Raw genomic sequence first — 24,660 nt, 5'->3', positions numbered from 1 at the left:
AATACATTGCCTGTAAATAGATAGCATTCCAAATGCACCCAGGATAAAAAGTTACATTTAGTAGTGAAATGTGAATGGGTCGTGGGACTAGAAAATCAACATGTGTTTTTAAGTGAATCTTCTAGTTATATTTGTGAATCAGAACCATAGAATATTGGAATCTGACTTTCTGCCATATGCATTACTACCAAATTAGTGGCTTAAAATAACACAAATCTGTTTGTACATACGATATATCCCAGCTGGATCCTTTGCTCATTTTACTACAAGATTAAATCCTGGTGTTAGTTGAACTGATTTTTTTTTTTTTTCGGTCTGGAATGCTGTGGATGAACCTATTTCCATATCGATTTAGGCTCTTGACCAAATTTGACTCCACATCATTATGTCATTACAGGACTGGGGTCCCTGTTCTTTACTGGCTATTGTTTGGGGACAAATCTTTGTTCCAGCATGGTAGCCACATTGTATGCTTGCCGTATGTCTCCTACCCTACAACAGCCAAACAAGGTTCTTTCACCCTTTGGATCTCTGTAATGCTCCTTTCTGTAGCATCTTTCTTTAATGAGAGGAAGAACTCATTTAAAAAAAGAAGATTTATTTTTATTGGAAAGGCAGATTTGCAGAGTGAGATCTGCCATCCACTGATTCACTCTCTCAATGAGTGATTGGAGCTGAGCTAATCCAAAGTCAGGATCCAGGAGCTGCATCAGATCTCCATGTGGGGACAGGGGCACAAGGACCTGGCCATCTGCTGCTGCTTTCCCAGGCCACAAGCAGGGAGCTGGATGGAAAGTGGAACAGCCGGGACTAGAACCAGCACTGATATAGGATGCTGGTGCCTGTAGGTAGAGGATTAACCTGTGAGTCATTGCTCTGGCCTGGAGAACTGTCTTAAGAGTTCATTTGATAGGGCCCAGTGCAGTAGCGTAGCAGCTAAAGTCCTCACCTTGTACATACTAGGATCCCATATGGGCACCGATTCTAATCCTGGCAGCTCCGCTTCCCATCTAGCTCCCTGTTTGTGGCCTGGGAAAGCAGTAAAGGATGGTCCAAAACCTTGGGACCCTGCACCTGCTTGGGAGACCCAGAAGAGGTTCCAGGCTCCTAGCTTCTGATCAGCACAGTTCTGGCTGTTGTAGCTGCTTGGGGAGTGAATCATCAGATGGAAGATCTTCCTTTCTGTCTCTCCTCTCTGTATATCTAACTTTCCAATGAAAATAAATCTCTAAAAAAAAAAAAAAAAAAAGAAAAGTTAGTGACAATACAGGGTCCCAGTGCAGAGAAATCAGAGTAATTTTCTAGCAGAACGTCTACAACCTTCATTTACAAAAATCTCTTTTGGCATATAGGGTAATGTGTTCACAGGTTTTTGGAATTAAGTAGTCGGTATCGTAAGAGGGAAATTTTACTCACCCTAGCTAAAGTAAATTAAGAAAAATCCTTAAATAATTTATGTAGGCAAAGTTACTAACTCTGACCTCTCAAACAATTGAAATGACTCAAATTATGTCTATAATGCAGTATTTTAACAAGGTATCAAAGGGAGTCTCCTTTTTCTGTGAGAATCAGTAAGTGCCTATCAGGAGCAGATGAGGAGAGATTTTTTTAAAGAGATTTAGAAGGAATTCATGTACACTCAAACAATTGTGTAAGAGGTATAACATCAAGAGGTGTTGTTCATATTTAAAATGTATTTCCACCCATGTCGAATGCCCTTTTTGTGTTTGAGGATCAAAGTGGGCATTTCCTCTTTGCCATGGTCTTTTTAACCAGCCAGGGCTGGAAGTCATGAGGCCAGTTCATTGCCGGGCCTGGGGACCAAGCTGCTAGGATTGGAAGGCCCTTTCATCTACAGATCTCCTTGGACGCTTGTGTAATAGGATGGGCCCATATGTTGCCTCTGGCCCCATGTGGGAGTCACTCCACGTCCATTTCAGTGTGTCTGAGGGCAGCGCGGCAGAGGGTGTCGGATCCACATGTGCCGTGTTACCTACAGAATCTGCTTAAACGTCACATTGAAAATATACATGGGCTCCAACATACCATCAGCAAAAATTTACATCATTATGGAATTAATTGACATAGTAATGAGTAACCAATATGTTAAAAGTAAATGTTGGAGCTTTCAATTGACTGGGATGATACTCTGCTGGCTCTGTCATCAGACCAGAGAGGGTATACCTAAGAAGCCGTTGAACTTGACGGGACAATAAGATGCTGGACTCTATGTTTGGTATACGCTTGCAATGGGGAAATCTCAACTGAACTTGAGCTGTGGTTATGCAACAAGGTGGAGGAATCCACCATGGTGGGAGGGTTTGGGGAGGGGTGGGGAGAACCCAAGTATCTATGTAACTGTGTCACATAATACAATGTAATTAATGAAGTTAAATAATAAATAATTAAAAAAAAAACAAAAAAAAAAAAAAAAAAAAAAGAAGAAAATATACATGGGCGTCGGACTTGCTGCCGTCCGACAGCAATTCAGAAAGCCCAGGATTCTACTATCAGATTAGCTTACATTAGCTTCTTCAACAAGCAAGTGAGCCATTTTAGGTAGCACACAGCTCTTGTCTAGCAAAGATGAAGAAGCCATTTTAACGCCAGTGTCGCTGGAGGAGGTTCCCTGCGACCGTTAACGGCCGTTCTGGTGCCTGATGCCCATTGGACACGTAACGGCCGTGCTGACGCTACTGACGCGTCTGACGTAACAGCCTCTGACGCACAATCCCTGGCTGTTCCTCGGCGGGGATCCTGAGGAGAACTCCGGCTCGCGATCGCGTTCTCCCAGTGGCCTGTGACGAAAAAGCAAGATGAGCTCCAACAACCAGCGTCCGGCACACGGCGGTGGGGTGCCTTCCCGCTGTGTGTGTCGCGGAGAAGTCAGCCCTGGAGACCACCAGGTTCCAGCAAACGCCCCACCTGTGTCTCTCAACCAAGGTGGCCGCAGCTCGAGGACCCGTGAGTTCCCTGGTGATGGGGAACCGCCCGCGAGTCGCCGGAGACGAGAAATGCCCGAATTGCCACCTGGAATAGAGGGTTGTCCTCGATGCGCCTGTCTGAAAAATGAAGCGGAGGAACTTCGAGAGAGACTGGTGATCATGCGGGCGCTCGCCAAGAAGTTGGGAGCCCTGTGAGGACCAGGCCGCCATCTTGGGGAGAGGAGCCCCGTGAAGCCGCCATCTTGGGGGCGACGAGCAGTTCCTGCAGCGCTGGAGCCCAGGAGAGGCCAGCCAGCTACCTCCCTCCGGCTCCTCCTCTCCCTCTGTCCCGTTGGACGCCCGTTCGCAGCAGTTTCCGTTTGAAGTGCCTCGGCCTGCTCTGGGGGCCTCCCGCTCAGAGCATTATAGGAACCAAACTTGTGGTGCTCTGCCCTACAGCAGTGGCAACGGACAGAACGATGACGAACTGTGTGTTTGTGAGGACAGTGAACTTGGAATGTTCTCGTTGTAAAGACATTTCAATGTTTATAGATATGTATACTATGGTTGGGTTTTTCACCATACTGTATACAGGTTCTCAAGGCACTGTACGAGTCTCCATAAAAACACAGTTACTGTTTTTGTTAAAAATTTAATGAATAAATAAAAGAGGCATCCTAATGTTTAAAAAAAAATTGTCGTGCCTGTGACCATATCACAATAGCTTCAAAGGAAAAGGTATCTAGATAAAAGTATTTTTTCAGTTAAGTATTTAACAGTATTTTTAGTTCAGTATATCTTGAGGAGGGAAACGCCAGAAAAAGGCAGAAAGTGAAAGGAGCCTTTTTGGTTTCGTTCAGTTACTAGCAAATATTAATACTGTGTTACACATTACTGGGATACAGGAGAATATACGACTTGGTTTCTGCCTTTAGAAAGTTTGTTGGGATTTGGCTGTGGGGCCTGGGTAGAGGGAGCTTCCAGCAGTGTGGGGCATTGATGGTACCTGAGCCAGCTTGGACTCAATGGTTGGCCCTGGCCAAGGCCACTGCTGCCACACAGTGAGTGACTTATGAGCTTGCCCAGGCCTGAGAGGTTTCTCCCCCGCCCCCTATGTTAAGTATGCCATGAGGGAATCTCTTGTGAACTAGGCTAGGTCCCTGTTCCACCCCACTGCCACCACCTTGTGAGGAGAGGTGCCTACGGGGAGTTTGGCCATGGGGCTTAGGTGGAGGGAGCTTCCAGCAGCCTGGTGGCTACTGGAGATACCTGTGCCAGGTCGGACTCAATGCTTGTGGCCTGGCCACGGCCACTGCTGCCATGTGGTGAGCAAGTCCTGGGCTTTGGGAAGCCACTGTGCCAAGTGGCATCATGCTTTACCCACTGGTCACCTAGAGGTGAGCTCTAGGGTCTTTGGAGTATGTAATTGCTGCTTAGGGACATCCATGGATAAGGCCAATGTGTGTGTAGGTGAGGAATGAATCCTGTGTGACTCCCAGCGACGGGATCACTGAACTTGGCAGGTAAGTGAGGGAACAGACCTGGTGGTTTGGAGAGGAGAGTCCAGAAGATCTTATGGGTCAGACTGGCTCACCAGCCCACATGGGAGTCCCAAGATGGGCTTATTAGTGCAGAATATCACTGACCACTACTGACCAGCCCACATGAAAGCTAGAGCTGGGGGCCTGTGTGGCAGGGCTAGATCCCAGTACCTGACTTGAGTTTCAGAACAGGGTGACATTAGGCAAGGTCATGACACTAACCAGCACGTTAGAGAATCAGATTTGGGGGTAGATTCTGTGGGGGATAAGTGGGCCCAACCCTGTGGTAATGTAAGTCCTGCTTAAGTCCTGGACTTAAGAGTTGGGGTGGTGATGGACTGAGCTAGGAGTGTCCATGGAACCCACCGACCCTCATGGGTGCTGCGGCTGGAAACAGGCTGGGCAGGTCCGGGCAGCAACACCTGCATTTGCATCCTAAGATAGGGTGTGAAGCTGGCTGGGCTGCAACATCCTCTAGCTCATGCAAAGGCCAAGATGGCGTGGCAGGCTATGCTGGGCAAGGGCCTAGCACCTAGTGGAGCTTGTGAGATCTGAGACAGTGAATGGGCCAAGGAGGGGAACTTGGGAAACTTCCCTATTGGGGTCATAGCTCCCATTGGTGATCACGTGTTTCAGGCCTGGGTGTTGGGCAGCCTGAAGGGTAACTCGGATTGTTGGCTCCGGTGTGGGATGGTTCTGGAGGGGGGCTGACTGGGCAGGGCTGAGCCAAGCTTAGCTCACCGGCAAGAGCAGAAACCCGGTTGGAGCACAGGTCAAGTTCAGCTAGGCTGTCACACCTGCCAGTTTGCATGAGCAAGAGAGAGCAGACTGAGTAGGGCCAGGTTCCAACACCAACCAGCAAGAGTTGGGAATGGCGGCAGGCCAGGTGAGATCAGGCTACAGCATCCAAAGCCAAAGGCCAAGACAAGTGAGGGGCTATGCTAAGCTAGGTCAGAGCAACCATTGGCAGGTGTGAGATTTGTGGCTGAGATTTGTTGGGGAGCTAAGAAGACACCATGGCTGAGTTGTGGTTCCCACTGGTAAGCTCGAGCTGGAATGAGAGCCAAGTTCTGGTCTGGACATGGCTGCAGTGTCCCTTGGCACAAGTGTGGATTGGGGCTGAGTGTGCCAAACTGACTTGGACTCCAGCACCCACTGGTGCTCGTGAGAACCAGGATAGGTGTAGCATGGTCTAGGCTAGGTCTGTGCCCCTGCTAAGCAATGTGTGAGCTGTGTCTGGGTGTGGACCAGCCTTGACTGGGCTGTAGCACCTAACAGTAAGAACTGAAATGGGTGAGGGCCAGTCAGGAAAGTCCACTGTTCCTGCTAAGGCAGAAGGTGGACTAAGAAGGCCTGGGCAATGGCCCCACTGGTGGGTGCAAGTTCTGGCATTGGGAGAGGTTGTGATACAGGAGCTTGGGGAACTCCTCTACCAGGATACAGTCCCTGCAGGTGAGTGCAAGAACCACGATAGGCAGCAGCTCAGACCAAGCCAGGAAATGATACCCAGTGGCATACATTTGGCACAGGTCAGGGACAAACCAGGCAGGGCCAGTTCATATCACTTACTGGTGAACCAGCACCAGAATGGAGTTTGGGTTGGGCCAGGTTCGGTTGCAACACAAGCCTGTTCTCATGAGGGCTTGGACTGAGTGCTGTCTGGGCTGGGCTAGGCTGTAGCCCTCAGCAACCTGAGCTGCAACCGGGGGTGGTCTGGGCTGGGCCAGGTTGTGGCACCCATTGGCAAAAGCTGAGGTGAGGTAGGCCATACCAGACCTGGCTGTGGCACCCAACCTGCACACGCAAGGCCTGAGGGGGATGGAGGGGACAAAACTGGTAGGGGAGTGGCATGGGGCTCCCCTGCTGGATCACCACTCGCACTGGAGAGCGTGAATTGGAATGGGGACAGACCAGACCCGGCACAGCTACAACACCTGTTGGCCCCAGGTGAGCTGGACCAGGCTGGGCTGACTCTACTGGTACAAGCATAAGTCAGAGTGAGTGTCGGTTAGTTGTGTTCTGCCGCAGCATCAACTCCAAATGCTGGTACGGGGGAGCTAATTCTGTCAAACCAAACCGTAGAACCACCTGGGGAGTGCATGCTCCAGGAGTAGGCCCAGTAGGAAACAATGAGCACTTCTCTCTTCGGTTGCCACTTCGTCTGGTGAGCATGAGAACCAACACTGGGGCAGGCATGGCTAGACAGAGAGTGGCACCCATCAGCAGGTGTGTGGGCTGGATATTGGGGGCTGGTTGGGTGAACTAAGCTTCAATGCCCATTGACATGTATGAGAGCTAAACTTGGATGTGGGACAGACTGGACCAGTCTGCTGTACATACTGGCAAACATGGGAACCAGGGCATGGGGGTTATTGCAGGTCACTCTGACTAGGCTGTAGCTCCAGCTGGTTTGTGTTTGGTCGACTGTGTGGTGGGCAGAATCGGGTTGGGCTCCAATACCCATTGCTTAGTGTAGAAGACAGGGCTGGAGGCAGAACTGACCCAGCAATTGCAACCACCAGCATGTGCATAAGCTGATTGGGGCGACAGTCTGTGTCGGACCCTGTACTGGCAAGCATACACAAGAATCTGGTCTGGGATTGCTTCAGACGAAGTTTCTTTGGGGATCCCCCCCCCAGTTGAACTGCTGGACTCAGAACTCCAACCATGAAGAAAATTGCAAGTTTCGTGGTTTGATCGTGGAGTGCATGTGTCAAAGCTGAGCCTCCTCAGTGGCTCAGACGGAGCAGTGGACAGTCTGTCTAGGTGCACATGGAGGATATGGTAGTGCATTGGAGTCTGCAGAGGACAACAGAGGATGGAGGGCAGAACAAATTGATCAACTACCTCAGCCAAGTGTTGGCAGTGAAAATCTGGGCAAGTGGAGACGCTAAGGTGGACTATGTCAGAGAGTGGATTTTGAAGAGATTTCATCATGCATTGAATGGCAAGGTTGGCAGCAATTTAGAACAGTTGAACTATCGGAACTGCTTGAGCAGTGCCTTCGGAGTATGCCCCACATCGAGGACCCTGGGATGGTTGGGAGGGTGGATGTGGCTTCTCCCTTTGTCTCTCCTCTTCCCCCAGATTCAGGAAGGAAAAAAGAGAATGTGGAAACAATGATCTTACCCACTTTCCTCTAACCCTTGACGCTTTGAGCCCTCATCAACTATTTTAAAGATCATTGAAATTAAAGTTTGATGGTTAAATCAATGAAAGAAAAGCCACTGTTATGGGAAATGGGAAATAATTTGGGCATTTTTCAGAAAGTTTAGCAAAAATTTAGCATATTACCCACCAACTCTTTTAAGTTTGTGTTCAAGTATGTATGTGAAAGCATAGGGCTTTACCCAGGTACTCTGTATGCATGCTTATAGCAGTATTCTTTATAGTAGCCCTTAACTGCAAGCTATTGAAATGATTAATTGACCAATGAATATAAGATGCATTATATAAATATGATGAAATGCCAGCCTCTCATAAAAGACATGAAATGGTCTTATAGTCTACTACACTAATAAGCCTTGAAAATATTACATGACATAAAAAACTACATTTCATATGATTGTGTTTGTATTATATAGTGTCCAGAGTGGCCAATCCATGCAGACAAGTGGATTCATGTTTATCAGGACCTAGAAGGAAGGGTTCCTGGAAAATAAATGTCAGTGGCTATGAAATTTCTTTTAGGGAAGATAAAGTATGCAATTAAATACAGTGCTGATTGCCTATCTTTTGTAAATATACTGAAAGACCATTGTACACTTTAGAAGGCGAGTTTTTTTAGTGATACTGTTTACAAAGTTAAGGATTTTGAAGGACGTACATAAAAAAGTACTTTTTAAAATGAAAAGTGAGAGACTTTCCTAAAATATTTTAAAAGATTAAAAACAATTTTTATTTAAGAGGCACAGTGCCGGAGAGGGAGAGGCATGTTAAGATAGAGATATTCCACCTGCTGGAATAATCCTAAATGACCATAACGACTAGGCTGAAGTTAGGAACCAGGAATTCTCTGCTGGTCTCCTGCATGTTTCCCAGTCACCCCAGTACTTTGAGTGTAATCTGTTGCCTTCCCAGGTATATTAACGAGAAGTTTGAATGAAAGCTGAGTAGCCAGGACTCAGGCTTCAATTAATACAGGATGCTGTTTTCATAAATAGTGACTTAACCTGCTGTGCCACAACACTGGTGCCAAGAAAGCTCTTTGGGTACAGTTGCTAAATTGACCCTGAAACATGAAGTGTTAAACAAAGAGGGATGTGATAACAGACACAGAGCTTTTGTTTAAATTCCATGAAAAATTTCCTTTCAAAGCTCATTTTCTCTACATCTTCTCATTTGTGTTCTTTCTTCCCTAAGATATTTCCTCCTGGAAGCTCTGCCAGTTAGAGGCCACTCATTTCCACACCTCATGGGTCATTGCCGTTGGGTGGGCTGTTGTTGGTGATGGGTGGAACAGGATGTGCATTCTCCTGGATCCATTTGCTTCAAGATATTTCTGCCCACTGCCGTGGAAACAGCTCTCGTTTCTTCTCCACTGAGATTCTGGCCATGTTCTTATCGTAGCTATGAGACAGAAGTTACAAGTATTGAAAACAAGGGATGGGAGTAGGTTAGTTGATACCCTTGGCTGTGATGAAATATTTTCCTCCCCTAGGGTCTGTTCTCCAGAGGTTATTGGCATCAGCTCCAGAGAAGTTCCACTTACAGCAGGAAGTTCTCGTGTTTTCCATGGGCAGTAGCGACGTAAAACTTGGCAGTAAATGACCTAGGTTCCTGGAGTCTAGCTAACACACAGTCATCTTTCAAGCTGAATATTTTTCTGAATGAGCTTGTAAGGTTATCAGCTCTCTGGGCTCGGTGCAGTAGCCTAGTGGCTAAAGTCCTTGCCTTGCATGTACCGGGATCCATATAGGCACCAGTTCTAATCCCTGCGGCTCTGTTTCCCATCCTGCTCCCTGCTTGTGGCCCGGGAAAGCAGTCGAGGACAGCCCAAAGCCTTGGGACCCTGCACCTGCGTGCAAGACCCAGAAGAGGCTCCTGGCTCCTGGCTTTGGATTGGCATAGCTGTGGCTGTTGTGAACGCTTGGGAAGTGCATCAGCAGATTGAAGATATTCCTCTTTATCTCTCCTCCTCTCTGTATATCTGACTTTACAATAATAATTAAAAAAAAAAGGTTATCAGTTTTCTTACTTTGGGTCAGCTTACTCTAGTTAGGAGATGAAGAGTGGGGGAAATAAGGAAAGCAGAGATCTACCTTTCTTAATACTGGCCCTGGGCCTGGTGTGATAGCCTGGTGGCTAAATCTTCACCTTGCATCTGCTCATTTCCCATAAGGGTGCCAGTTCATATCCTCTACTCTGCTTCCCATGCAGTTCTCTGCAGCAGAGAACGACTCAAGTCGCTGAGCCCATGTGGGGACCTGAGAGAAACTCCTAGCTTTGGAGCGGCTTAGCTTCAGCCATTGTGAGCCTGTGGTGAGTGAACCAGTTGATTGGAAGATCTGTTTCCTTTTCTCTTTGCAACTCTGTCTTTGAAAAAAAAAGAAAAAGCAAAACTGGCTCTGAAATAAAGATCTTACTTCACTAAAACACAGCGTGTGAATATGATTGAAATCTATAATATTGCTGCTGGAGCTCTAATTGCATTACTTGACAATTATCATCCTCTTGGAAAACTTTCTGATGAACTTTTGAGAATTCCTGGAACTGGAACTGTTTGCCTGGTAGAAGTCTGAGATGGTGCATGAGCTGAGATCCATGTTACCTTCTCATGAAAATAAAGTGGATTTTATGATTTAAGATTCATATGCCCTAAATCATTAGTTATATTTGAAATTAAATGCGTTTCATTGATTTTTGGTTAATTTTTACTTTTTGGCATGGTTCATGATTGTCTCCTCCAACTTGTTTTTACTGATAAGACATGGAAATATCTATTAATTGGTAAAGTGCTGTTTTAGTTTTTTCTAAGAACGAAGGTAGCTGGATAAAAGGCAGAATATTTCCCAAAGAGCGAAGTCAGTGGCGTGAGCTATAGCCTTAATCAGTGATGTTGATTGGAGGATCAGCCCTGCTTTCACCATCATCTTCTCCTACTCTCTTAATACCCTGCCTGCAGGTTCCGATGGTTTGACGCAGATCCTCATTGGTTAGATGGCTGAGACCCTGATAAACTTATCAAACTTCTTCATCTCTCCTAAAATTCAGTAAAGGAGTATGAAGAAGTGTCCGCAGGCAGGTCACTTGAATTCGTAACATCCTTTTTTCTATGACCGTCTGCATGATATATAGTATCCTTACCTTCTTCTCATCAGCATCAGTTATGCCTCACACAATTTACTCTCTTCTTCTTTTTAAAAAGTTTTTATTTTAGATGATGTTTACACAGTCAATCAGGGTGGGTAGGATCTAGGGTTAGGCAGAAGTGGGGGTGGTTGTTGTTTCCAAGCTTGCTGTTTCTTCTTCCCTTTTCTGGGAGGAGGGGAGAGATAAGGGGATAGGCCATAGCCAGGCTACCTACCATCCCAGTATCCGAGGGTGGGCAAAGGCCACCCAATATAACCCAGAGTCACAATGGCACATGTTCTGAAGGTTCTGCCCAGGTGGGTGTGATAGTTTCAAAATGCTGTTGATTTCTCTGATCTGTGGATGAGGAATCCCTTCCAGTGTTCATTGGCTGACCCATTGACCTTACAGTCTCCAATTGCCCAGATGTTTATTGTCATCGTTTGGTTGTGGTAGTTGTCCATATGTTCTATTCTCCATTCTCTGCCATGGTACCAGATGTCCTCTGTAGGTCCCAATGAGCTATCATGTCCTGTGTGTCCACAATGGTCTGCTGTCCAGCACTCCATCTTCTACACTGTGGAAGATCAGTTATCCTAGTTGGGCTCATGGACCTGAGTCAGGTGACTTGGGCTTTGCCAGACTCTCCACCCCTGGGGCTCACAAACCCGACATCCACCACCTTTAGATTGACATGGCTCATCTTCCTCGGCATCCATCAGTAAGTACCACTGCCTATTCTATCCATCCTGCCCTCAGTTCCACCTTGTGCTGGCTGGTGCTGAAGCCTAGCCTTTCACAGCAGCCCCCAGGCCCAGCTCAAGTGTGAACTGACTGGTGATGCGCCCCGACTTGTCCCCTCTTGCACCCCATCCTGGTACCCCATCCTGGTTCTAGGCTCTGCAAGTGGATGTTAGGAACTGGCTCAGCCTGGTCCACCCCCTGACCTGACCCACATGTATGCCGGTGGGTAATGTAACCTGGTCCGGTTTGAGCTGCTCCTTGCCTTGGTTCTTACACATACCTGCAGGAACTGCAACCTGACAAAGGGGTTCACCAAACTCCTCTATCTGTTCTTCTCCCAGTGGCTGATCTTGTGAATACCGGTTGGTCCCTTGCCAAGTTGACTTTGTCCAACAGGAATGGTGTCCTTGCACATCCTCTTTTTGGTTCTTACTGTTTGGTTTTGCAGCCAATCTACACTTGGTCTGTACCCACAGTTCTCACATGGTTCAGTGGGAGCTGAGACCTAGCCTAGCCCATGCTATACCCACTGTGACTCTCATGAGTATCAGTGGGTGCTGGGGTCTAACCCAACATGGTCCTCCCCAGACCCAGGGGAAGGGATTCCAAAATATCTTCTTTCTCTTTTCACTTCTGCTTTCCATTGTCTTATCTGTATCAAGTATCTATAATCTGCAGCCCTACAAAGGAATTTGGGAGGTTTACAAGGGGACTGCATAGATCTTATGTCAGCAAGATTATAAAGAGAAAGAAACATTTGAAGAAGTGAGATGAAACTGAGGTTGTGCAAAACATTTGCTAGACTTGGGCAGACAATTTAATAGGAAAATATTTGTTTACAGAACACCACTCACCTGGAACAACAAAACTATACATCAGAAGAAGCATAGATGTTTCTGATTGTAAAACCTGAGATTGTTCACTTCTGAGTAGATATATAGCGAAAACCCAGTGTGACAGAACCGCATGGACTTTTTGTATTGATAATAATTTCACATTTTCAGAAACAGAGTTAGTAGCTCTTGCCCTATAGGATTAATAGTACATTTTGCAAGTTGTGATATAATTGTCTTGACAGTTCCCACAGTAGTCCCAAAGAAAGTTTTCCTTAATTTTTGAAAAAAGATTTATTTATTTGTCTTCTATTACTATTAAGCAACTGTATGTTGAAAAATTGTCTTGAGTTGATAAAAGCCATTTCACAGAAACAGGTACTTATTCTTTTGTTCATTGAGATTGTTCTGGGTTTTGGATCTTTTTCCCTCATTAGAATTCAAGAAGACGGTCTCAAGAATGATATTACTGTTGTGCTGTTTTAGTTCTTCCCTTAATTGGACTCTGGTGAGGCATTCCATATAACATGATAGAAGGTGTTAACAGGACTTTCACAACATAGTCACAGGGCTCCAGAGACGTGGCATCTGCTTGCCTTGGACTGTTATCCAAAATGTGTTACCTTGCTAAGAACTCTGATGTTGCTTCCCAGAGTTTTCACAAAAAATTTCTCTCATTCATTTCTTACATACTTCCCTTCACCCTTCAAACAAACTCAAATGAAATGCCCATCTGCCCTACTGTCTGATTACGTGTTTTTCTGCTGCTCAGGGATCAGATGTCTTAACTCAGAATATAATGGATGCCTAGCAGATGCAGGGAGAGACTTACGCTTATTTTTCAGAATCATTCAGCAGTTTCTATATTACTTGTATACTTTTTTGAATAATGGCAATATTAAAAAGCCAGCCTGACTTTCTGAATAGTCGGCGTTAAATTAGTAACGTTTCATTTGCAACCTAGGGATGAACCTAGAAGTTATATTGCTGATGTTAAGGACTCTTTGGTTTCTAAGACAGTGTGATCCCCTGGGTGCTAGGGTGAGAAATGTGTTGTGTTGGCTATAGCAGACACTGCAGGAGAGGAGAAACACCTGTGCACGATTAATCAGGGCAAGACTTTGATGTGTGACTTAAGAGATGTGAAAGGGAGGAGAGGAAATTGTTTAGAAAAATTAGTACTCACTGCAAGAACTATAAAGGCGTTGTTACTTATGTTGGAAAGGAAGATGGGTGTGAGGTCCGTCAGTTATTTTCAATGTAAGGACCTTAGAACATAGTGTTGAGCTAGTGCCCTCTTCATTCTGGAGCACTGCCCACAGGAGTTCCTGCTAGGCCCCTCTTCAAATTTTAAAACATTTTCTTCCTTCCTTACCCATTTTCTTATTTATTGAAATCAAATGGAGGGAAATCCTGTGCACTTAATTTACATATGTTTTGCAAGTGGAACATGGTATATATTTATGGTATGTAACATACTGCTTTGATATGCATATATGTTATGGGATGATTCAGTCAACTTAACCTGTTATTTATTTTTTTCTATAGTGAGAACATTTACTCTTTCAGCTATTCTAGAGTTTACCAGACCTTGTTATTAACTAAAGCCACCATGCCCTACAATAGATATATAGAACCTAATCCTTTTTAGCAGGATCTTTGTGCCCTTTCACAGACTTCTTTATCTGGAGTTGTCCCAAACCCTTGTGAACTATTTTCAACCCCCCATTTTCAATTGTATTTCTCTAGTCCTCCACAAATTTAGTCTAGAATATTAATTTCCTTTGCTGGCTTTCATATATTTATTTTAACATTTCTTCTAGTAAAATAGTTCTTAAATTTTTACAAAAATGTGAGTATTAATGCTGTAGATATTGGAGGGGCATGGGTTTTCATAAAGTTAGTTTTATCATTTATAAATGGTGATGTTTCTGTTTCCTCTCTTCTGTTCCAGCTGTCCTAGTAGTTTTTATGAAGTAAAAATCAATAGCCAGAGACATATTTTTTTCCATCTTTATTGAACTATGATTGGCAAGTAAAGACGATTTAGGTTTACCATATACAACATGGTGCTTTTGGCAGAGTGACAGAGATCGAGAGTGGTGGTGGTAGTTGTGGGGAGAGGGCTCAGTCTTCTGTGTGCTGGTTCACGCCCCCAGTGGCTGCAATGTCTGGGCATGGGCTGTGTTGAATCTGGAGCCTGGAACTTCATTCGGATGTCCCGTGTGGGTGGAAGGGAACCAAGAACCTGGGCCATATTCTCCTGCTTTCCCAGGCACACTCGCAGGGAACTAGGTTGGGAAGAAGCAGAGCCATCCTAACTTGAACCAGCGCCCTCATATCAGATGCTGGCATTTCAGGCAGCATCTGTGTCACAGCACCAGTCCCCAATGTAGTATTGTTATTGCAAAGACACTGCAAAATGATTACTAAAGCAAGCTAATGAATCTATCCATACCTTCACATAATTCACATAATTCATATTTTCTTTTTATGAATGGAAATAATTAAAATCCCCTCCTCGGTATATTTAAAGTATACAATATTGGGGGTTTAAAAAAGTTAGTGGAAGATGGAATTAACAATAAAAATATAAAACAGTAAAAATATAAACTCTCAACATAATCTCCATCAAATATAAGACACCTTTTGGAGGTGGATGTTGTGGCACGGCAGGTAAGGTCCCCTCCTGAAATGCTGCCATCCCACATGGGTGCTGGTTTGTGTTGCAGCTGTTTCACTTCCAGTCCACATCCATGAAAGAAGTAAAAGATAGCCCAAGTGGTTGTGGCCATACCATCTGTGTGAGAGTCTGATGAAGCTCCTGATTCCTGGCTTTGTCTGTCCCATCCTCAACCTTTACGGCCATGTGAGGATGAACCAGTGGATGGAAGATCCCCCTTTTTCTCTTCTTATTCTGTCTGTAACTCAGATTTTCAAATAAAAACATGTATGAAAAGTGGAAAACAAGCAGTAGTACCAACCATTTAGTCCATTTCTAAAGAAGCAAGAGTAATAGGAATTTAACTATGGCACTGCAGTCATCCTTACATTTTTAAATGAAGAAAAAACGAATGGCCTTTGCCTATTTTTAATAGTAAGAAACGAAAAGAAATCAGAAGGAGCCAAGTGAAGACTTTAAGTTGTATGTCTAATGATTTCTTATTGAAACATTGACAATATTGCCCTTGTTTGATGAGGGGAGCATTGTTGCAGTGAAGAAGAACTCACTGGTATTGTTTTCTTCTGCCAGAGCTTTGCAGATTTTCTCAAAGCACTTTTGTAAGCAGTAAATATTACTGTTCTTTGGCATTTCAGAAAGCCAGAAAGGAAAATACTTTTGAGAATCTCCCAGAACTGCTATGGCCTTTGCTATGACTCTTGGTAGCCTTTAATTTCCCATGCTGTCTTCAGGATCGTGCTAGTAAAGCCATATTTTATCTGCAGTTCAAGTTCTTCCAAGCGGTGCTTCAAGGGCTTGATCTCACTTGTTTAAAATTTCCATTGAAAGCTCTACTGTTGTCTCCAGGTGATTAGAGAGCAGCGATTTTGGAATCCATAAGGCAGAAACATTGCTACAGTTTAATTTTTTGGTTATAGTTCAGTAACCTGACCAATTGAAATGTCTTTGGTGTTACCTGTTGTTTCTCTTATTGGTGGTCCTCTTCAACTTGGGCATCTGTAAGATTAATTTTCTTTTGTTGTTGATTTACAACAAAATGTGAATGTGTCGTGTTGTGCATTACTCTGTTAGGATAATTATTACTTTTGAGCTTTTTCTTATAAGTCATAAAAGCACCAAGTGGAGTGTGGGTACTAAGGAGGCCCATAACTTCACTCTGGCTGACTGATAGCTATATGAATAACTATTTGTTAATATGAAAATGAGTGTTTGGGTCTGGGACTTTCCTGCTAAGGTTGATACCTGGAAGCTAAGATAATACTGGTAATAAATACCAGTATCTTCAAACTTCCATTTGAAATATAACTTGCTGTGATTCCACTCCCTCCAAAAACCCATGCTGAAAAGGTTATGGCTAGTGGAGTGAAAGGCCCTTTCTTTCTTTGCTGATGGCCTAAAGGCAATCTGAACCACTAAGTGTTGCGCTGCGGGAGGTGCTTTCTACAATTATTTTGGAAGTTTCCCTGGTGGATTTATGGCATTTGGTTTGTTCTTGGGGTGTGCATTTGAATAATTTTTTAAATCTATTTTTACTCACCTTTTCATATATTCCTATTCATATTTTGACCTTTTCTGCCTTTTTATGCATTTCAATAAGCCAACTAACTCAGGAATTGTTGGTCTCACTTGACCTGTCATTTGATTCATTTTGAAAAGCTATGCTTTTCTGGCAATATTTTCATCCCTGAGGCTTCAATTGTCTCCAGGTATTAGGAAATGTGGGCAACTCCAGCTTCCATGTTGGTCTGTTGCTTTGGGCTTCATCTTCAATAAAGTTTCATCCCCTTCTTTTTTTATACATTTTATTATTATTGTTATTATTTTATAGTACAGTTTCATATTCCCTTATCCCCTCTCCAGTTCCCTCCCCCCCCGTTCCTCTATATCATTACTAACATATAGTTCTTCATACTTAGTCATATGTCCATCATTGCGGGCCTGGACAATGGCAGAGAGTCCAGAATCCTATTGTCAAGATATAGTAAACAGTTTCATTGTAAGTCCATCTTTGTCTGGAAGTAGAAATGCATACCACACTACATCCTCACATCTGAATGTTAGTCTCCATTTCACAGCTACTGTATATCCCCTTAAATGAAAAGTCATGATTCAAAATCAACAATAGAAAGAAAAGAGGAAATTTACAATGCCATGAAGTTAAATGACATGTTACTAGATATGACAGTCTCCATTACACAGCTACTATACATCCCCTTAAATGAAAAGTCGTGATACAAAATCAACAAATAGAAATTTACAATGCCTGAAGTTGAATGACATGTTACTAGATATGACAGTCTCCATTACACAGCTACTATATATTCCCTTAAATGAAGAGCCACAAAGCAAAATCAACAACAGGAAGAAAAAAGAAATTAACAACACCAAGAAGTTAAATAGCATGCTATTAAATGACTAATGTGTAGCTGAAGAAATGAAAATCAAGAACCTTCTTGAAGAAAATGATGCTACTGTATGATATATGAGTCATTGAATGATTTAATCAGAAGGAAGTGTTTTGAAGAGATGAAACTAACAGAGAATAACAAAACCCATGTGATATAGTTTCCGCTAATCTTTGTTGAAGTGTGTCTCCTCCAGACAATAAGCAGATGGGTTTTGTTTTTTAATCTAGTGTACTACTCTATGATGTTTGATTAAGCTTAAGCCATTTACATTCAGAGTTTAATATACATGGGTGTTACATTGGTCCTGTCATTTTAGGAATGGGTTGTTCATTAGTTTAGTCTTCTGTTGTCATTTTACTGAGGTGTTCTTCCCGTTTACCTTTGGTTTTGGTAAGTGCTATTCCTCTTCTCTGCCAAGAGAACATCTTGAAGTATCCTTTGTAGGGCAGGTTTGGAAGAGGCAAATTCTTTTAACTGTTCTTTACTGTGGAAGAATTTTATTTCATTTTCAAAGACTAAAGAAAGCTTTGCTGGATATGTTATCCTGGGCCGAAAATTTTTTGCTGTTAGAATCTGGAATATGTTGCTCCATTCTCTTCTGGCCTGTAGAGTTTCCTGTGAGAGATCGCCTGTGAGCTTAATTGGTTTTCCTTTATATGTCAATTGATTTTTTTCACGTGCACATTTAAGGATCTTTTACTTATGTTCAATTGAAGAGAGCTTGATGATCATATGTCGTGGTGAAGATCACTTTTGGTCAAGCCTGTTGGGAGTTCTGTGTCCCTCCTGGAACTTGTTTCCCAATTCTTTCTCTAGATTAGGGAAATTTTCCTTTATTATTTCATTAAATACATTTGCAAACTCAGCTTCTCTCTCTGCACCTTCTGGGACTCCCATAACTCTTAGATTTGGCCTCTTAATAGTGTCTTTAAATTCTTGAATACTTTTTTTGGGCTGATCCAGCTCTGCTTCCAGCTTTTTGTTTGCTTCCCCCTGATGACAGGAAATACCTTCCAATTCTGAGATTCTTTCTTCTGCTTGCTTCATTCTATTTTGGAGACTCTCCACTGTACTCTTAATTTGCTCTACTGTGTTCTTAATTTCTGATATACCAGCCTTGATTTGTTTTATTGCTTCCTTAAATTCTTTGAACTCTTGCATGAGCTTCTCATTGTTGATCAGAATCTTTAAAATGAGTCTTATGGATTCTGTGTGCCCCATTTTCTCGATGTGAGGTTGGCATAGGGTTTTGCTCCGTTGCAGGAGAGTTTTCGGCAATATTCATTGTGTCTTTGTCTCTTCTTTTGCTCTTGATCATTGTGCTTCTGGTTAGCAGAGTCTTCTCCTTGGGGCAGGTTTCTAAGCTGTGTCACCCACAGGTCTACAATGCGATTTTACTTATTGCAGTTGGTACACAACTTTTCTTGCAGCCACTTGTGCCACAACCTCCAGCGAGTTCCAGGTCTGAGTTCTTATGCCAGATTTCCACCGTGGTCTCCACAGGCCCAGCTCTTGGCTCACCACTCACCACCTCCTGTGATACCGTGCTGAGGCTGCACCGTTGTCTCTGCAACCTTTCTCCCACTTCCGGTTGGAGCAGGAAACAGGATTAGAGAGACACCAAATGTCCTATACAATTAGGTTGTTGGTGGCACTGATCTTGCTGGAACCTGTTGGATATTAGGTCTGGGTGCCACACGGACCTATTTTGACCCGTACGATGCCACAGTCAGTATTATTTTCCTGTGGGACCAGTGCAATCTCGGACCTCACCAAGTTCTTTCGAGATCAGCACATGTGCAGTTCACTGTTGTCCCCTGCAGTCCCAAAGCTATTGCCACAGTGTCCAAAATGGCGCCTGACGTACCACCACTACGGTTCTTGATTTGCTGCCGTCAGATCCGAGGGCTACCCAGACCTGTCTTGGGTTGAACCTGTAGAATGCCACGTCGTTGCAGTTCACCCAGACAGAAATGAACTCACTCCCAGCTCAGCGCATGCTCAGTCCTCTCCCTCGCCCTTTCCTCCTTATGCAAAATGGTGCCCAATTCAGCTCTGGGGGCTGACTGGACTGTGAAATCCACTCTGTTCTTGCACTGCCCTTCTGAGATCTGCTGCTCTGTCTCTGCTCCTGGTCAAATCAAACAGACCAACAGGAAGGACAGTTCTTTGTCTGGGTTCACCCCTGGAGCTCCCAGTGAAAGTCCCTTCCCACCTGGTTGCTGGTGGAGTTCTGGCTGCTGTGGAATTCAGATCGCCATGCTGGAGTATCAGTCTCTGCAACACCACACTGTTGTGTCCACTGCTTTCCTGTGTCTGTCAGTCTCCAGGTACTCCTCTGCTGTTGTTCTGTCCTTTCCTATTTCCTGAAATATGTCCTCTCTGCTTCATCCTTGTTAAATGTTTTTCCGTCTGTATAAACGTGTCCTTACCCTATTCTGCCATCCTGATTCTCTCTCATCCCCTTCTTAAAATAGATTAATCACTCATAAACTGAGTAATTTTTGATTTTTTTTCTTTTTGAGAGGGAAAGCTAAGGTGAGTGCTCATCTACTGTTTTACTTGCTAAATTCCCACCATGACTCCAGGTGGTGCTGAAGCTAGAAACCAGAAGTTTAATCTGGGTCTTTCATAAGGCATAAGTCCAGTATCACATGGACCATCACCAGTGCCTTCCAGGTTCTGCATTAGCAGAAAACTAGGGTGAGGGATGAAGCCAGGCACCCAAGCCAGACACTCTGATATGAGATGTGGGTATCTTAAGCAGTAAGTGTAATGCCTGTCCCTGGAAACTGCTCACTTCTGTGTGGCATTGGTCCCACGGGGATTTCATCACTCTTCCATCTATGCTTCACTATAAATTCATCGTTTTGAAGCAAGAGCTTTAACTTGGACAGAATTCATTATACTCTGATAAGGGTTTTTTTTTCCTAGTATTCTAACAAAGTTAAGTTCCTTTATCCATGTGGTATAGTGTCTTTAAATTTAAATGTAGAGATGACTTTCAGATGTGAATCAATTTCTTGATTTGAAAAATATACATTTTATTTTTTTAAAAAGATTTATTTATTTATATTGGAAAGGTGGATATACAGAGAGGAGGAGAGACAGAGAGGAAGGTCTTCCATCCATTGATTCACTCCCCAAGCGGTCGCAACAGCTGGGGCTGAGCCAATCTGAAGCCAGGAGCCAGGAGCTCTTTGGGTCTGCCACATGAGTGCAGGGTCCCAAGGCTTTGGGCTGTCCTTGACTGCCTTCCCAGGCCACAAGCAGGGAGCAGGATGGGAAGCGGGGTCATCGGGATTAGAACCAGTGCCTATATGGGATCCAGGTGTGTGCAAGGCGAGGACCTTAATTAACTACTATGCCATTGTGCTGGGCCCGAAAAATATGTATTTTAAAAAGCACATTTCTTCTCTAGGGGGTTAAAAAGATGTATGTACATACTTGAAGTATGTGAGATTGTAAAAATACTAGACAAAGTTTATTTTTTGCTTTCACTGGATTAATTTTTCACAATTTGCAATGTTACAATTTTAATTTGATTTTTGTTCACTTTTTGTTTTTTTTAAAAACTTTTTAAAAATTTTTGTTGGAAAGGCAGATTTACAGAGAGAAGGAGAGACAGAGAGAAAGATCTTCCATCTGCTGGATCACTCCCCAAATGGCCACAATGGCTGGAGCTGAGCCAGTCTAAAGCCAGGAGCCAGGAGCCTCTTCTGGGTCTCCCAAGTGGGTGCAGGTACCCTAGACATTGGGCCATCCCCTGCTGCTTTCCCAGACAACAAGCAGGTGCTGCATGGGAAATGGAGCAGCTGGGACACGAAGGTGCTCATAGGAGATGCTGGTGCTTGGATGTGGAGGATTAGGCAACTGAGCCAAGGCACTGCCTTCTGTTGTCTCTTTTTCTCTGTTTATGTAACTGGATATATAACTTTCCAAAGGAATGAATAATTTGGTAGTGGATTTGTGTTTTTGTGTGTATGTGTTTGATGTAATGACAACTACACCAGTAGTGCTTTTATAACTGTCATTTCCTGATACTTGCCAGACATTGGGGAACATTTTCTGTGTTTTAACCTGTTTAATGCTTACAATCGTCTTGGAGGGTATAAGTATTATTATCTCAGTTTCACAAATGGAGAAGCTGAATACATAGAATTTATGTCGAAGTTGATCTTACCAGTGAGGGGCTAAAACCAGATTGAAAACTAAAACAGCCTGATGTCAGAGGCTGGATTTTTAAGTCACCATCTGTTGTTTCATGTAATGAAATATAGCATGAAGTTATATAATGTAGCCTCTACCTTAGATATGATTATTCACTGTCTCAACCACATAATTCATATGAGAAAACTGATAGCAAAATTATAACCACCATGTCCTGCTTGATAATATTGCATTTGGAAAGGATGCCACAAAATCAAAGTTTATCTTTATCAGAATCCAAGCAGTCTGTTGAACTCTTAAACAGCAGATTGAGCAATGCAGCTTTTTGATGACTAAACATTTATGTCCTTAAAATGTTTACTTTAACACAATATTAAGTCAGTTTTGAAAAGCTGCAGGTGTGTTTGGGTAGCATTTCCCTCCAAGTAGTGAATTTGCAACATTAGCAAAAATGTTTTTGCACCTGGATTTGGACAGCGATAACAAACTTTCTCAGCCCGAGAATAAATTGGGACTCCATTTAAATTTTTTTCTATGTAAAATATTTGAATTCTAAATAGCTTTGGAAAAGCCCACAGCAATAAATAAACAACCCTTGTTTACATAGGTGTTACAAAACATTTCCTTTTGGTGGAAATTGTTGCTTTTTTGTTAACAAGTTAATAATTTTCAAGCAAAGCGTATAATTTGTGGGTTCAAAGAATGTTATAGGTTTAAAAGTATTCTGCTGCTCTGAATCCTTTTCTTCATTTTTAAAATGTTTTTATTTATGTGAAAGACTGACAAAGAGAGAAAGTTTTCCATTCCCTGGTTTGCTGATCAGATGCTGACAACAGCCAGAGTTGAGTTAGGTTGAAGCCAGAGCCTGGAATTTAATCTGGGTTGCCCATGTGTGTGGCAGGAGCCCTTAGCACTTGAACTGCTGTCTTCTGTCTTTCAGGGTGTGCATTTGCAGGAAATCAGAGTGAGAAACAGTTTGGACTTCAATTCAGACCCTCTGCTTAGAGAAGCGGGCATCCCAAATGGTGTCTTCACTTTTGCACCAAATGCCTGCTTCTCCTCTTTGCAGTGTTAAGTAGCTGCTAGTTCTAATTTATTCCATCGTGGGGATTAAGCTTATTTCTCACATAGTCTCATTGTCCTGGCTATTTCTTTTGGAAAACCTTTTCTGCTTACTCTGTTGTTATATGGCTGGCTCCTCTGTGTCATTCGGACTTTGGTCTACACATTACTGCTAAGGTAGAGGTGTCTCTAGAATGTCCATCTAAACTAGCCACTCAGTTGCTTCCTAAGTGTTTTATTGTATCTATCCTTGAGGACTTGTTACATTATGTATTTCCTTTAGTATTGAATGATTAAATCAAGGTTATGGTGCCAGCATCCCATAGGGGTGCCATTTTGAGTTTTGAATGCTTCTGTTCTGATCCAGTTCCCTGTTACCGTGCCTGGGAAAGCAGTGGAAGATGACCCAAGTGTTTGGGCCCCTTCAGCCATGTGAAAGGTCCAGGAGCTCCTAGCTTTGGACCAGTGTGGCCATGTGGAAGTGATTCAGTAGATGATAGATTCTCTCTCACTCCTCTCCCTTCCTCCTCCTCCCTTTCCCTTTTTCCACCCTCTCCTTGTCTCTGTAACTTTGCCTCTCAAAGTAAATAATAGTTCTTAAAAAAGATAGTGCTTCAAGAAATTCATAGAAAAATAGAAGTAAAAGATCAACTTAATGATAATCCAAAGAAATTCTGAAATCCATATATATATATTTTAATGATATACATTTTGTAAACTATGGGTGATACCTTCTGTGCATGGGTTTCAAAATTTTGTATGCCCCCTGATCGGTACTCAGAAACAGAAGACCAGTAAACTTCCTTTGGGACTTGGGAGAGGAGCTTTCTCTGGTCCTTACTTAGTTCCAACTTTGGATCCCCACCCTCTTTTGCAGTGACCATCAGGGTCGCTCTGGAGCCCCCCCCCAAAAAAATTAGGTCAGATAGACAGAGACCAATAAGGAAAGCTTAGAACAGATGGGAAACAGTCAGTTTGAACTCACATATACCTTACTAGGTAGGACACAAAGATTAGTTACTCCTCACTAAGGTATTGAAGATTTCTCTGCACACCCCTCCTAAAACTGTTCTGCGCCTCATATATGCCTTGTTAGAGTTATAAGTCTGCTTGGACTATCCTAAAATTTGCCAAGTTCAGTAAAAATCACACTTCAATACTATAAGCTGCTAAATATAAAAATGAAAATAGACACAGGACAGCTGAATTGTACCCTATAACCATTTTAAGGTGTATAGCAGCCGGTTGTGTATAAACTAAAATTGAAAGGTGAATGAAGTAGTCACAGGATGTGCTTAAGAACTTGCATTTTCTAACATATTGGTCACTCAATACCATGTGAACTAACTTCATGATATTGTAAATTGTTGTTAAAGTTGTGTAGTGACTTTTCATTGAGGGAGTGATATTGTGCCAGCTCTACTCTCAGACCAGGGACGGTCTCCCTGAGAAACTGTTGAAATTATCTGGACAGTAAGATGCTGGATTCTTCACATGGTCCATGCCCGCGATGAAGGAATCATGACTGTATTTGAACTGTACTACTCCAACAAGGTGGAGGAATCCAACATGGGGGGAGGGCATGGGGATGGGTTGGGGGAATCCCAGAGCCTATGAAACTGTGTCATAAAATGAAATAAAAAAAATCAGAATTTTGCGTGTCATGATAAACTTATCTTTTAACTTAATTTCCATAACTTTTTTCTAGTTCTAATTATGTATTTTCTAGTTTCTAATTATATATATAAATAATTATGTATAATTACATATAAATAATTCTATATATAATTCTTTCCTTTTCAACTTTTTTTCTCAACTTTTTCAGGTGTCTTTTTACTTTTCTCTTCTTTATCTTATCAGAACTAATCATGATGCCTGAATAGTAAGCTATCAACTACTAGTTGAATAAATGACTTTTGATTCAAGACTTAAGAATACCAAAGACTATGTGAGTTATCAATCAGATATTATGAAGGCAGTTTGTAATTTAGTGGACAGTACTTT

At 43.1% G+C, this 24,660-nt stretch overlaps 1 protein-coding gene across 2 annotated transcripts in view; it reads left to right on the top strand.

Annotated features, from left to right (window-relative positions):
- The window catches only part of CFAP299 (cilia and flagella associated protein 299), a 517,974-nt gene that overhangs the window by 23,533 nt on the left and 469,781 nt on the right, over positions 1-24,660 (top strand). The window lies entirely within an intron of this gene.

The sequence above is a fragment of the Ochotona princeps genome, chromosome 7 (genome assembly GCF_030435755.1).
Source record: "Ochotona princeps isolate mOchPri1 chromosome 7, mOchPri1.hap1, whole genome shotgun sequence".
Classification (NCBI taxonomy): domain Eukaryota; kingdom Metazoa; phylum Chordata; class Mammalia; order Lagomorpha; family Ochotonidae; genus Ochotona; species Ochotona princeps.
This window is presented reverse-complemented; position numbering and strand designations above follow the sequence as displayed.